This window comes from Strix aluco, chromosome 13, assembly GCF_031877795.1.
Source record: "Strix aluco isolate bStrAlu1 chromosome 13, bStrAlu1.hap1, whole genome shotgun sequence".
Taxonomy (NCBI): Eukaryota; Metazoa; Chordata; class Aves; order Strigiformes; family Strigidae; genus Strix; species Strix aluco.
The window spans coordinates 19,811,521-19,824,393 of NC_133943.1; the positions used below are offsets into that span (position 1 = coordinate 19,811,521).

The 12,873-nt window shown below is 48.0% G+C and overlaps 1 long non-coding RNA gene across 7 annotated transcripts in view; it reads left to right on the top strand.

The window, feature by feature from the left end:
• The window catches only part of LOC141929153 (uncharacterized), a 33,303-nt gene extending 20,872 nt beyond the window's left edge, over positions 1 to 12,431 (top strand). For 5 of the 7 annotated variants that reach the window (XR_012624969.1, XR_012624968.1, XR_012624971.1 and 2 more), the window contains 5 exons: positions 4,433 to 4,608; positions 6,030 to 6,158; positions 7,165 to 7,261; positions 9,352 to 9,582; positions 10,220 to 12,431. This is a non-coding gene — a long non-coding RNA (uncharacterized LOC141929153). The remainder of the gene's footprint in view (positions 1 to 4,432; positions 4,609 to 6,029; positions 6,159 to 7,164; positions 7,262 to 9,351; positions 9,583 to 10,219) is intronic. The other 2 variants (XR_012624974.1, XR_012624973.1) reach the window with 2 other exon arrangements.
• Positions 12,432 to 12,873: the final 442 nt, after the last annotated feature.

Sequence of the window (12,873 nt, forward strand, 5' to 3'; positions counted from 1 at the left end):
ACAATTCTCCTGTCTGCACCAAGCAGTGACCCCGTACTGTTGCTAGGATTTCTTTTGCAAACACAACTTTCTTGCGCTAAGCTCTGTCAGCCATGGATTTTATTCTGAGGTTTCTTTGTTTCGTGCTTCTGTTCATCTAGGTCAGGAGTTTTCCTGGCTATTGATTTACAACTAGTTTTATGCAGTATTAGTGTTTGACATTTCTGTCTTTGTTTTTCTTTGCTGATATCACTACTAAACTTTAACCACGTGAGTCAATTGGTTTAAGATTTTGTGTTGAGTGTCTGACTCGGTCTGATATTTTTCCACATTTTTTTTAAAGTGTCAGGTAAAATGGCAAACATATTAAGAAAAAGATACCATTTTTCCAATGTTTTGAATACATATGTATACCTTTGTAATATATGCTTAATATTGAATTTATATATAGATAAATAAAAAAAACAATAGCAATGCCATATAGTCCACTTTTGCCAAGATAGAGTCTTAATATTTGAATTAAGGGCTTGAAATTTCAGGAAGAAATAACCCTGGTGAAAGTTGTGCCTTTTTTCTTTTCCTTTGGAATCTGACATGTCCTGAGTCTCTCACCATGTCAGTCTATGTATGTTCAGCTGAGACTTGCTAGCGTTCAGCTATGTATTCCACAGAGACCTTGTCCAACAGCAAGCACCACTTCAGGCACGAGCAAGATTTTACCTGCAGTGCACAGCAGAGGAGCTGGTGTGTGCCGGCAGACCTCAGAAGCAAGGCGGGTGGGAGGACTTAGAAGGTAAACAGATACAAGGTAGGAAGAGATGCAAAAATATCTGGACACACACAGGTGGGCCAGGGAACGTCTACAGGGTAGAGGTGGAAAGATCAGTGCTCGTTCAAGTGTGTTGCCTGTTAAGAATGTGGAAGGGAGCCCAGCACCACACAGTGCCTCCTGTGCGGTTCTGGCAGCAAATACATGAAACCACCAGCACAGCGTGTGTGTTCAGACTCAGTCTACTTAAGGTCTTTATAAAGGATGACAGTGTCATACTCTTACCAGTAACCTCATTATTTGTAGATATCGGGTCACAGAAGAGGATGAGGATACCAGAATGGGGTCGTCTTCAGCAGCAGTATCTGGGGAAAACCTCTGTCCAGGCAGGGCTCCCTCCATCTAGAGAGGCATCCTGATACAACATCAGCAGGGCTGGAGGTAGGGCAAGCAGTAAAAGAGGGCTTATAGATTATGGCATGATCACTGAAATTCAGGTGGCAAATCTGCCCTCTCTTTCAAAAGCTGTTAATGTTCTCCAGAGTCTCGTATACCTTGTGCTTCATCACCATATGTCAGAGATCCTCATTCCTCCATCAGAGCTGTTCTCCCTTGTTCACACCAGCCTCCTCACGCCACTGTGCTGTCCCTGGATGGAGTGTATGGGCAGGGAAGCATGCAGAATACACCCATGTAGAGCTACACGCATGTAGCTAATCCTACAGGGACTAACAAAGCCCTGCTGTAGTGTTGTATCCTCTCCCTCTCTTTACTTGTGTTTGCTTTGGACTGTAAATTTCGGTGACCGTAGACAATTAACTGACAATTCAGAAAATTATCCAGGAAACGGATATATATTTATCCTATGCTGTAAGGTTTTTCCATAGCACCCACTACAGGTCACAAGATGTGAGCAGAGAGAGTTCATAGCCCTTTGATTTGTCCGAGTAGGATGTTTTTTGTTTCTTTGTACCTTAAAGCCCAGTGTTTTTCTTTTCTCATAACTACAGTTACAGCATTCTCAATCTGAAGGGCTTTTCCTTAGTGAACCTTTCTCTTGTACTCGCACCACTGTATCTCTTCATTATTAGCAGATGGTGCATGAGTCCCAGTTCTTTCCTTCCGTCCTTTCTGCCAAGAGATCTCTGGTGCCTAGGCATATTTTGTGGATATTTAATCTTGCACTACTTTTCTTTCAGTGATTTTGATTAATTTTATCCATGTACATAAAATTATTTTGTGAGTGACACTTTCATTAAAAAAATCATGTTGAAAGTTAGGTTTACTAACCTGATTCCAGTGAAAACATTTCATGCTCCCTTTTTTTCAAATTTGAACTTCATTATTATTTTTCTGTAATCCACTTTTAATTGTAAGTACCCAGCATTCTGCTAGTTCACGTGGCACCAAATGACACAAGGTTGCTTTGGAGTGCTCCAGCGAGTGTCTTCTGGGGAATATTGAAATTCCATGGAAACAACATGAGAACCATTATCTGAAACAGCCTCTTCAGGCAAACCATATGGGGTGAAAATATTCTGCACTGCTTCGATAATCCAAGCACAGATATGTTCACTGGTAACTCTGCAGTAAGCATCAGTCATTTGCTTTGTCTGTGCAGTATTAATGAGCCATTTCAATAGACAGCAGGTTTCGACTATATTTGCTGCATATTCATGTTGCTTCCTCCAAGTTGCTTCAAAACTCTTTCCACTAGATTAACTAGAAAGTGTCAGTTATTCTGTCAAGTGCTGGGGTACTGAAGACATGGACCATCCAGTCCTTTCCAGTCTTGGCTGAACACTGGGGCTAGTGGTTGGAAGAGAGATGGTGTACTAGGCATGCTGCCTTTGCTGAGCCTTCTTCCAGCAGGGAGGCTTTGCTGCTGCTGCTTCCAGCACTGTTTGCTGGGACTACTTTTTTCTATGCACGTAAAACCTCCTTATTGCTTTCTGGTTCATCTGTCATACAGGGGTTGTGGTTTTTAGCAAGTAATGGAGCCTTAAGACACTTTTTGCAGCTGAGCACATGTTATTCTGGCAGAGGAGTGAGAATATGCAAAACCCAGAATAGGCAGCACAGAGGGAAGAGTTGTACATTTTGACTAGTCTGATTTGTGCTGTGCCCATAAGCATCTCTATATGATGCTGTTGTGATGTGGTCACGGGAGCTGAAACACTCAGACATTGGTCTAGGTACCTACAGAGCCTCCCCATGCATGAATACAGCATTTTCCATGGGGCATAAAAATAAAAAAAAATTCATACACAAGTTTTGAAAACCATAGTGCGCACAGAGGGGAGCACTGAAAGCCAAACAGAGGGCTCTGGTTAGTACTGAAAGCCGCATGGAAGGCTTCAGGGGGCACCAAGCTGGGTGGGAGTGTTGATCTGCTCGAGGGTTGGGAGGCTCTGCAGAGGGATCTGGACAGGCTGGAGCGATGGGCTGAGGCCAACTGGAGGAGTTTTAATAAGGCCAAATGCCAAGTGCTACACTTCGGCCACAACAACCCCCAGCAGCGCTACAGGCTTGGGGAGGAGTGGCTGGAGAGCTGCCAGTCAGAGAGGGACCTGGGGGGGTTGATTGACAGCCGGCTGAACATGAGCCAGCAGTGTGCCTAGGTGGCCAAGAAGGCCAATGGTATTCTGGCTTGCATCAGAAATAGCGTGGCCAGCAGGGACAGGGAAGGGATCTTACCCTTGTACTCGGCACTGGTAAGGCCGCACCGTGATGACTGGGTTCAGTTTTGGGCCCCTCACTACAAAAAGGACATTGAATCACTTGAGCATGTCCAGAGAAGGGCAGTGGAGCTGGTGCAGGGTCTGGAGCACATGTTGTACGAGGAGTGGCTGAGGGAACTGGGGGGGTTTAGTCTGGAGAAGAGGAGGCTGAAGGGAGACCTCATCGCCCTCTACAGCTACCTGGAAGGAGGTTGCAGAGAGCTGGGGATGAGTCTCTTGAACTAAGTGACAAGTGACAGGACAAGAGGTAATGGCCTCAAGTTGCACCAGGGAAGGTTTAGACTGGATATTAGGAAACATTTCTTTACAGAACGGGTTGTTAGGCGTTGGAATGGGCTGCCCAGGGCGGTGGTGGAGTCCCCATCCCTGGAGGTGTTTAAGAGTAAAGTTGCCTCAGCGCTGAGGGATATGGTGTAGTTGGGAACTGTCAGTGTTAGGTCAATGGTTGGACTGGATGATCTTCAAGGTCTTTTCCAACCTAGATGATTCTGTGATTGATTCTGTGAAAAGTCACTTGAAATTTAAGTAATACTTAATAAATTACTCCCTTTTGTCTTTGTGAGCATTCAGAAACACGGTCCTTCCTTAATCTTAGTGCCTGGCTCTGATAGCTACATGGAGGTTAACCTGGTCAGCAGCTTAAAAAAATTATAAATAGATTGGTAAGGTTACTTACAGGTCTTTCTGCAGAAAGGCACTCACACCACAAATCTTGAACTAACCACTTCCCAAGCGAGGGAACTCACACATTTAAACAGAACCACAAGGATAATTAAAAGAGACTGGAGGTTGCCAGCACCAAGCTAGATTGGCTGAGGTTCTGGTAGATGCTGGGGAGGGGGGGGTGGGTGGAAAGAGGGTTTTTTAATTTCAGGTCTTTTTTTTTTTATTCTACATCTGTTCTACCAAAAAGGAGTAGAAAGTGAATATGTGATTTCTCTAGCAGGATGGAGCCAGTGGTGCCGTGGTTGAGGAGAAGCAAAGGATGGCAGCCGAGGGCTGGAGGAAGCAGCCACATCCTCGAGCCGAGTTTGTTCTGTGATTGTGCCAGGGCTGCTGGGGAAGGAGCCAGGCTGGCTGAGTGCTGCTGTGCCCCTGGAGCTGGTGGAAGAGCTACAGGTGAGGGTGTTTTGCCTTCTTTTTTGGGAACAATCTTCTGAAGGGAAAGAGCACAGACTAAAGAATAGCACAGATGTCTGTAAGTCTGTCCTGCACCCTTTTAAGTACTTGTATTTCTTTTTATGTATTGTTAGAAGCAAGTTTTATTGTATTGCCTTTTCCTTTTCTGTAAAAAATGAACTGGTAACATTGCATGGTCTCACCTCTAAGGCCTTGCTGTCTGGCTGCTTTTCTCACATCAGTCGATGCCCTGCCCTGAGTTCCCACTGCCCCTCCGGAGCAGGTACAACATCAAGTGGCCATGCTGGTCCTTTTCTTTCTGTTTCTGGAAACTTCAATAATTTTAAGTATCTTTCCTTGGAGCTGGAGCAGCTTCTCTGTTCCCAGGGACTGGTGTCCCTCTGCCTTGCCACAGGCGCTTGCCCAGGGCTGCTGGGATGGAGAACAGCCGCAAGGGCTTTTTGCATCCTGTGCTGTGGTGTGAAGCACTCACCCTGACTCAGGCTCTTTGGCCCCCTCATCTTTTTCTCCAGGGTTTGTCTCCAGGTGCTGCAGAGGTGCCTGGTCTCTGCAGCATGCTTCAAATGTGCTGGTGAAGAGTGTGGGGGCTGTAGTGCCAGGGTTTCAGGGGGGCTTCAAAGAGATTGCTGGTGTGTACTCTTCCCAGCTGGACTCAGGAGATGGGGAGTTTCATTCCTCTGTGTGTGTGATCACTTGGTCTTCTGTTAGGGTCTGTGGGCGTTTTTGGATTGCAGGGATATGTGGTAGAGAGGAGGGTGGATGAGACTGGGAGCACTTGCACCAGGAGCGTTAGCCTGTTCTCCAAAAACGGGCTGTTGGTCTGGTTCCCAAAATGGGAATGGAGCCACCAAGGGCAGCATTGCACTGGAGTGGGAGAGCTTCTGGTTGCTGGGGCTGAGCTCTGCAGCACCCGCGGCCTGTCCCCAACACTGGTGTGCGGAGACCCCGCAGAGAGTGGCTGGAAGTGGGGTGCCTGTGGGCACGAGGGTCCTGATAGCAGGGGGGGATCCCTGTGCAAAGGCTGAGATGTGCTGCTGCTGTTCGTCCCTGCACGAAAATCCCCCCAAGTGTGGCTTCTGGAGGAAGAGGAGAGATAAAGTGCATGCCTGTTCCCGCCCTGGTGCGGGGATGATTTGTGGTCCCTGCACATATCCCCTGTGGGTCTGTGGGGCAGGGTGATGTGCCATCAGATGGGGCACGGTTCATGCTATTCCCTGTCAGGGTATTTTGGGAAGCTGCTGGGATTTTGGGCTCTTTGTCAGCAGTGAGCCAGTTCCCAAACAGTGTTTGTTAGGTTGGAGTTTGCAGGGCAGCAGACTGACCTGGGACCTCAGGTGTTGGACCAGACCTGTGTTGCTCTGATTGTACCCTTATTTACTCACAAGGAGCTTTTCTTTCAGCAGAGGCGTTGCTGTTTTGCTGCAATGAAGCATCAGAAGTCCCTGGAGAGGAGCACAGGAGTCCCCTGACAATATGGGGAGCAAGGGAGGATGTGGGCATGGGAGATGTCAGATAAGTGTTCCGAAGTGGTGAGTGACTAAAGCTAAACCCCAAGGAGGCTTTGGGGGCCTGTGTGCCCCATTCCTGGTGGGTTGGCTGTGCCCAGAAGGTCCAGGCAGGGGCCCCTGGAGAGGATCCCTTGCTGTTAGCCAGAGGCATGGTGATCCCAGGTGCTTTTGCAGGGCCCTCCATGTCTGAGGTGGTGGCGGTGGGGGGCTGTTTTCAGGGCTCTGCCATGAAAGCACAGAGTGTTGCACTGCAGAGGCAGGAGCATGGACTCTACCCATGGGAAAGGCTGATGTGGGTCAAACAATCAGGAGCACAGTTAAACCTGAGCTGAAGAGTTTGTTTCCCAGTCAGTGTTTGAGAGGAACAGCCGGAAGGCCTGGTGCCTCCCTCTCAGGGGTGCGAGGGCTGCAGCGGGGCGGGGATCAGCTGCTGAGCTGAGCCTGTTTGGAGCAGGTTTGGCTTCTGGACTGTGATCATCTTCGTGGGGCTGGGGTTGCATGTCGGCTGGCTGGAACTAAAGGTAGCAGCTGGCTTGGCCTTCCCTTGTCAGATGCTCTTAGTTGTAGAGCTTTTTCTGATCATTCTAGTTCCCATGTCTGGCAAGGGTTTTATAAATGGCAAAGACTGCCACTGTGGGTCAGCCCTTTGGGAAGTCTTTCTCATCCATCTACCCCAGGAGCAGGTTGGCAAACCATCTTCCTTTCCTAAATGTGCTGGCAAGAACAGGCATCTCTCTGCTTGAACTACAACCTGCTCAAGGTGGCAGTTGTGTTCCTGTGGCTGCCTTGTGCTCTCGGATGAGCCTTGGCAGAGATTTTGCCTTGCCCAGCTGTGGCTGAAGCTCTAGCTCCTGCTGTGTGTGAAGTGAAGCCCTGGGCCTTGGCTGGGCTGCTGGAGCAAGGGGGCACAAATTCAGTGTGCACATCTGTGCATCTGCCCCTGCTTGGGTGAAAACAGGGGCTTGAGTCCTATTTGCAAAGTGTCTGGAGTTTCTCCTCCTGCTATTTCTCTGTTTTATTTTCCTAGGTGCTCATTGCTAAGAATAACTGCTGTTTCACCTCTTGCCTGCCCTCCACCAGCTGCTTGGGGCCACCATTTTAGACTTCAGCTTGAGCTGCAAAGAGTAAGTGACCTTGTTTTCCAGCGATGGTGTTTGAAGGAGCAGGAACTGAATTTTGCCTTCAGTTACCCCTTAAGGAGCTGCTACGGGAGGAAAGGGCCTGTGTTTGCCAGCTCTCCGCAGCCCTCGCTGGGGAGCCACGCCGCAGGAAGTGCTGAGCAGGAATCAAACATTATAGCAACATGCTGTGTTGGTTTTGCTCTTGGAAATAAAAAGTAGAGCAAGCTACAACTGAGACAAGGTGACTTTCAGTTTATTCAACGCATTGTTTACTTAATGCCTGGTAACAGATCTCTGGAGCAGACCTTGCCCTGCTCCTCATCCTCAGCTTGTCCCACAGCTCCTACATCAGAAAGAACTTGTTGCTGTGCTGGTGGAGCTAAAAGGGGGCAGCCAACAGCTGTCTTGCCGAGGCAGCTCTTATTTCCTTGCAGTGGGTAAGTGCCAGAAGGGGCTTTTTCTCTGCTTTCACAGATGCTCCCTTCAGCCTAGCTTGCTCTTTACTCTATTTCAGCAAGGGCCCAGCAAACACAGCTCCAGCTGCTGAAGTCCTTGTTCCAACGTGCTTCATAAACGTTGTCATTAAACAGAGGGTAGAAAGTGTTTATTCAGGGGAAGGATAGTAGGACACCTGGAGAGACAAGGGCACCCCAACTTAATTGGAAGTTGAACAGTGTTCACTGCGGAGACTGAGCTGAGTGAGGGCAGAAAACCTGAGTGGCTTTTTTGTGCCAACACTATTCATACAGGCTGGGGAGCAAAGTCTGGCAGCATTGGCTGCTCCGGTTGGGCCTAGCCCACCTCTGCACTTAAGTTTCATCTTGTTACTCTTTAAGAGAAGTCTCTAAAAAATACTTCATTTGTAAGGAAGCCTTTCAGAGAAGTCTCTAAAAAGATTTCCTTTACAGGGTAATGAGATGAGGTGTAACTGCAGAGGTGGGTGGGGGCCAGGCCCCCACAGAGAAGTTGCCAGAATGCGGCAAGGCCCATCCAGAGTGGCTGAGGCAGGGTGTGACAGTGGCTACAAGACCTCACTCTGCAGCCCAAATGAGTCGTGTGAGGATAAAAATGCCACTCAGGTTTTCTGTTCTCCACACAACCCAGTCTCTGCAGTGATTGCAGTTCTTAAGAGCCCTGGGTGCTGGAGCAGAGTACGTGAACAGACCAAACCTATTTCCCGAAATGAAATCCCTGTGCAATTTTTGGAGATGTTTGCAGCTGGTACAGAAACTGGCTAATTGCAGCATGACTCACGGGCAGGACATTGCTCTGCTTGGGGAGCTGATACCAGGGCAGAACCACCCAGGCTTTGTCCTTCTGGGATGCTGCTACCAACTAATGCAGCTGAGGTCAAAACGTGTCTCTTCTTCCTACCCAATACATCTCTTCAGGCTGAATCACCACTTTGCTCTTGAGAAGAGCTCAAATATAAAACTGTACTTGTGTCTCCTACTACCTAAATCTCCCAAAGAGGCAGCTGCTGCTTTACCTACCTCCTCAGGGACAGGCAGCCAGTGCCTGCTGGAAATACCAGGCAGGATCACAGAAGCTTCTTCTTCAGACAGGGACACTGGAGAGGCTCATCCTGTCTCTGGGAAGAAGGTGGGGCTGTGTGCATATCTGGGCTGCCTGGATGAATTTCTGCTCTCACTTTCCCAGTGCAGGATGTGCTACAAAGAAAACAAAACGGCTTCATTGCCCCCATCCTGCCTCTTTTCCTTGGGCACCCAGCCCTTGGCCAGAGTGCTCTCAGGACTGAATCAAGGAGTGTGTCTCCCCGGCCCATTGCCCAGGCTTTGCTGGGAAAATGAGATTTGAGAGGCACCAGCTCCTCCCAGCAACCTTTCCCTGCTACTAACTGCAGGGAAACCAAAACACTAGAACTAACCTGGATTTGGCTGCTAAAAGACAGTGAAAAGCTGTGATGGAGATTTGGGAGAGCCTTCCCCTCTCCCTTTGCTTACGCACACAAACAGGGGCTGCCTTGGGCACCGATCCTGCAAGGAACCTGCCCTGGCTGGGGAAGGCAGCCCCAGAAAACAGCACAAGGGAGTTTTATTTGTTCTTTGCTTACCATTTTCTCTGACCTCCAGTGCTGGGCTCTGCAATGAAGACAGGATCTGTACCAGGCAGGATGTAGGCTCCAGGGGGTCACATCAGAGAGGACCACGTCCACAGGAGATGCCTGGAGCCAGTGGCCACACAGCACTGACATCTGAGATGATTTTTAACATGACTGTAAACTGAGCGATTCACTCTGACGCCACCTTCCCTCGCTGCAGAGCAAAACCCTTCACACCAGCCTCCTGGGTGCTGTTCCTGGGGTGAGTCCTGGTTCCCCTCCCCTGGAGCAGGTCCAGCTCTCATCCTGCCCTTCTGCTTCAGGCCAACTCATTGGCAAATGGCTTAAAAAGATGTGTCCCTGCGTCCTGTCCCCATGCAGATGGCTGTCAGACCGTGGGTCCTGCCCTTCCTTCACTGGTAGTCTGATAGTCCTGAGGGCCCACAGAGCACATGGAGGACTCCTGAGGGCACCAGAGCACAGGGATTTCCGGGGGTGGAGGGCACCAAAAAGCAGATTGAAAGCTCTGGAGCACCCCAGAAGGCACACCGAGGCCCTTGAGGGAAAAGAAACAGAGGGGCTCCAGGGGTACCCAAAACCACCCCAAGGGGCACTGTTGGAGCAGAAGGACAACAGAGGAGTGCTGGTTTCCCTCCCTCCTCTCCAGCTAGCTAGGGAACCACAAAAGCAAGCCAAGAGGCTGAGAACACTGTAGGGGAGACAGAGGGATTCAGAGCACTGTAAAGCAGATGGAGGGATTTGAGGGGCCATTGTGGCAACAAAAACCGTACGCAGGGACGGGGAAGCACCATAAAAGGACAGAAGCTTCTGGGAACACCAGAGGGGCACCAAAACCAAATTAGTTGCATATGTAAGAGACCTGGCTCTTTTTTTTTCAGCAGAAGGAGTCCTATATTTGTCCTTTCGCTTCCGTGCACTGGCATCCAGGTTTCAGATGAATTTCATGGTGCGTAAGCATCCCAGGAGAATTTCCTTCTTGTTCGCGCTACGGAAGAGAAACGCTCCCGTTTCCACTCGGATCTTACAATGGCTGTCAGTGACAAAACATTCCCAAATCCTCTCATTTATCAAATGGCCAATCCTGTTAACAGCTTAAGAAACATAATTACCTGCAATCTCTTCTGCTATTCATTTTATGCCTACACTTCCCTCTCTCTGGCAGCTTACCAGCAGGCAAGGCAAGAGCTGGAGCATGGCTGCAGCCACAGAGTGCTTCAGCAATGCAATTTTCTCTAATCACCTGCACAGTGATCACAGGAGTTTTGCCTCCCTGTTTGTGGCAGCAAGAAGCCGCTGAGTGAGGAGGACACACGGCCAAAAGCAGTGGCTGACAGGCCATCAGTTGTGTGTAGGTTTCCAAGCATTGCTACATTTTAAGTGCTGTTCCGTCCGTATGGTGGGAACGTCATTGATTAGGATATGCTTTTAGGGCATGAGAAATCGCAGCCAGATTTACTTGCCTGGGAGATACGTGTGGACAGGTGGGCTCAGAGAAGCAGCAAGAGAGGCTGGTGCAGGCTTGGGTGCTGGAAATGGCTGCACGAGCTTCATCAGTGAGAACCATCAATGATCTGGTGAACTAATGGGAAATCAGGATCAGCTGGAGACAGTGTGAGCTCCCGATTATTGCATTGCTGAAAGAGGCTGATTTTATCTTATTTTACAGTGCATCTGCACCTTGAGAGAGACAATGGCTCATTTGGATCAAATCTCAGGATTTAGAAGAGCAATGTTTGCAGGCTGGAGATCTGCTGGCTTTCTAAATATTGGTTACGTGCAGGACAGCTTGATCTGAAGGAAGCCCCTAGGACCACCATAGCTTCCCCTAGAGCTGGGGACTAGACAATTCCCAGGTCTGTCCTACCCCTGCCAGCTGCTGAGAAAGCTGCCTTTTGTGCCTTAAAATCCTGTGCTAGCCTGGCATTATCATTGTGCATTTAACTGGCCAAGACACGCTTCTGTCTACACTCTCCGTTTAGACCTGCCTTCAGTTCAGAAGGAATTTTCTTATGCCTACTCTACTCTTTTCAACCATATCAGCTATTTTGGATCCTTAGTATTTTGGATAAATGATATACATTTCTTCTGACACTTTCATATGTTATTTTTAAGCAGTTTTTTATGCTGCTTGCCAACATTTTATCCTTACAGTTCTTTGAATTTTGTATTAAAAAACCCTATGAACAAACTGTATACAAATCAGAAGGTCTTTTTTTTAAAGTCAGGCATCATCTTAAGGGATTTGGGGCTTTTTGATCCTGCTAAGATACTGAATTCAAGTATATTTTGGTCACTATTATAGAATAACTCTTTGTTACTACCAATTTGAATGTTGAACGCCTGATTTGGCCAGAACTGCCTAAAGAACTGCTTTTCCCATGGAAAATAGTTTAATTCACTTCAGTATGGCCCCGGCACCACACAGACCCAGGCACCAAAGAGCTTGGGTGGCTCTGGGCTACCTGCCTGGAGTTGTGCGCTGCTTGGGAACAGCAAGGAGTCAGATAAGAAACTGTTCAAGTCTTGAAGAGGGACTGAAGCAAGCTGGCTTCTTGTGTTTAACAAGATATAATATATACATAGGCAAATTAAGAACTGAAAAAACTGTACCTAAAGAAAGTGAAAACTGCCCCAATAAAAAAAAAAAAAAGTAGGACAGCTGTGCTTTTTATACAAGAACTTGCTATTTCTTTTATGACATTTATTTCAAATCATGCAAACCCTTCAGAGCAGCAACAATGCCCAGTGGAGTTCTTCAACCTAAATGTCTCATCATCAGTGTAAGAAACAAAGATAATGTAATTTGAATGCTGGATGCAACAACGTAGGCTGCTCTCGAGGCTGATTCTCCCTGCTCCAAATGGGAATGATGGCTCCAAACAGACTCACCAGAACAGACTGAAAAGCAGACGTCTCATTTGTGAGGAAATGGCCAATAGCTAAGCTTTTTTCCCCCCCATTTGTTTCTTCCTGGAAAGAAAAAAACATAACAGTTGCATAAAGATGCTGCTATTTCAAAGCAAATTTTAAAACATTTCTGATTTGCAAATGGCATTTCAGCATTTTCATGAGAATAAAATGCTACTATGATGCTGTGTTTAAATATTTCATTCCAGCTCCCTGAACAAACTTAAAATCTTATTATAAGTCGTTTTGACACAAAAGTGTGCTTCTCTGCAGTGCCCGTAGCTTAGACATCTCCAGCTTCAAGCGCAGCTGCAGGAGCCCTCCCTGCTCATGGCTGATCAAAGGCAAACCACGCTGCCACCCGCGAGCCGCTGCTCATCCCCGGCACCCAGCCCAGGAGAAAAAACAGATCCTGAACGTCCTGAGTGCTTCTTCCCTAAGGGCGATGCTGTCTGTGAAAAAGACACGTTGCTGTCGTAACCCTACTGTGAAAAGGTTGAGCAAGTTTAGCAAACAAAAATACTTTGCCTTGGTTCAAATTGTGCTGAAACAAAACATCAGCCAGCGCTGGCTGCTCAATTAAACAGTTTGTTGTGCAGCCTTTGGAGAGGAAAATGCTGAAAAA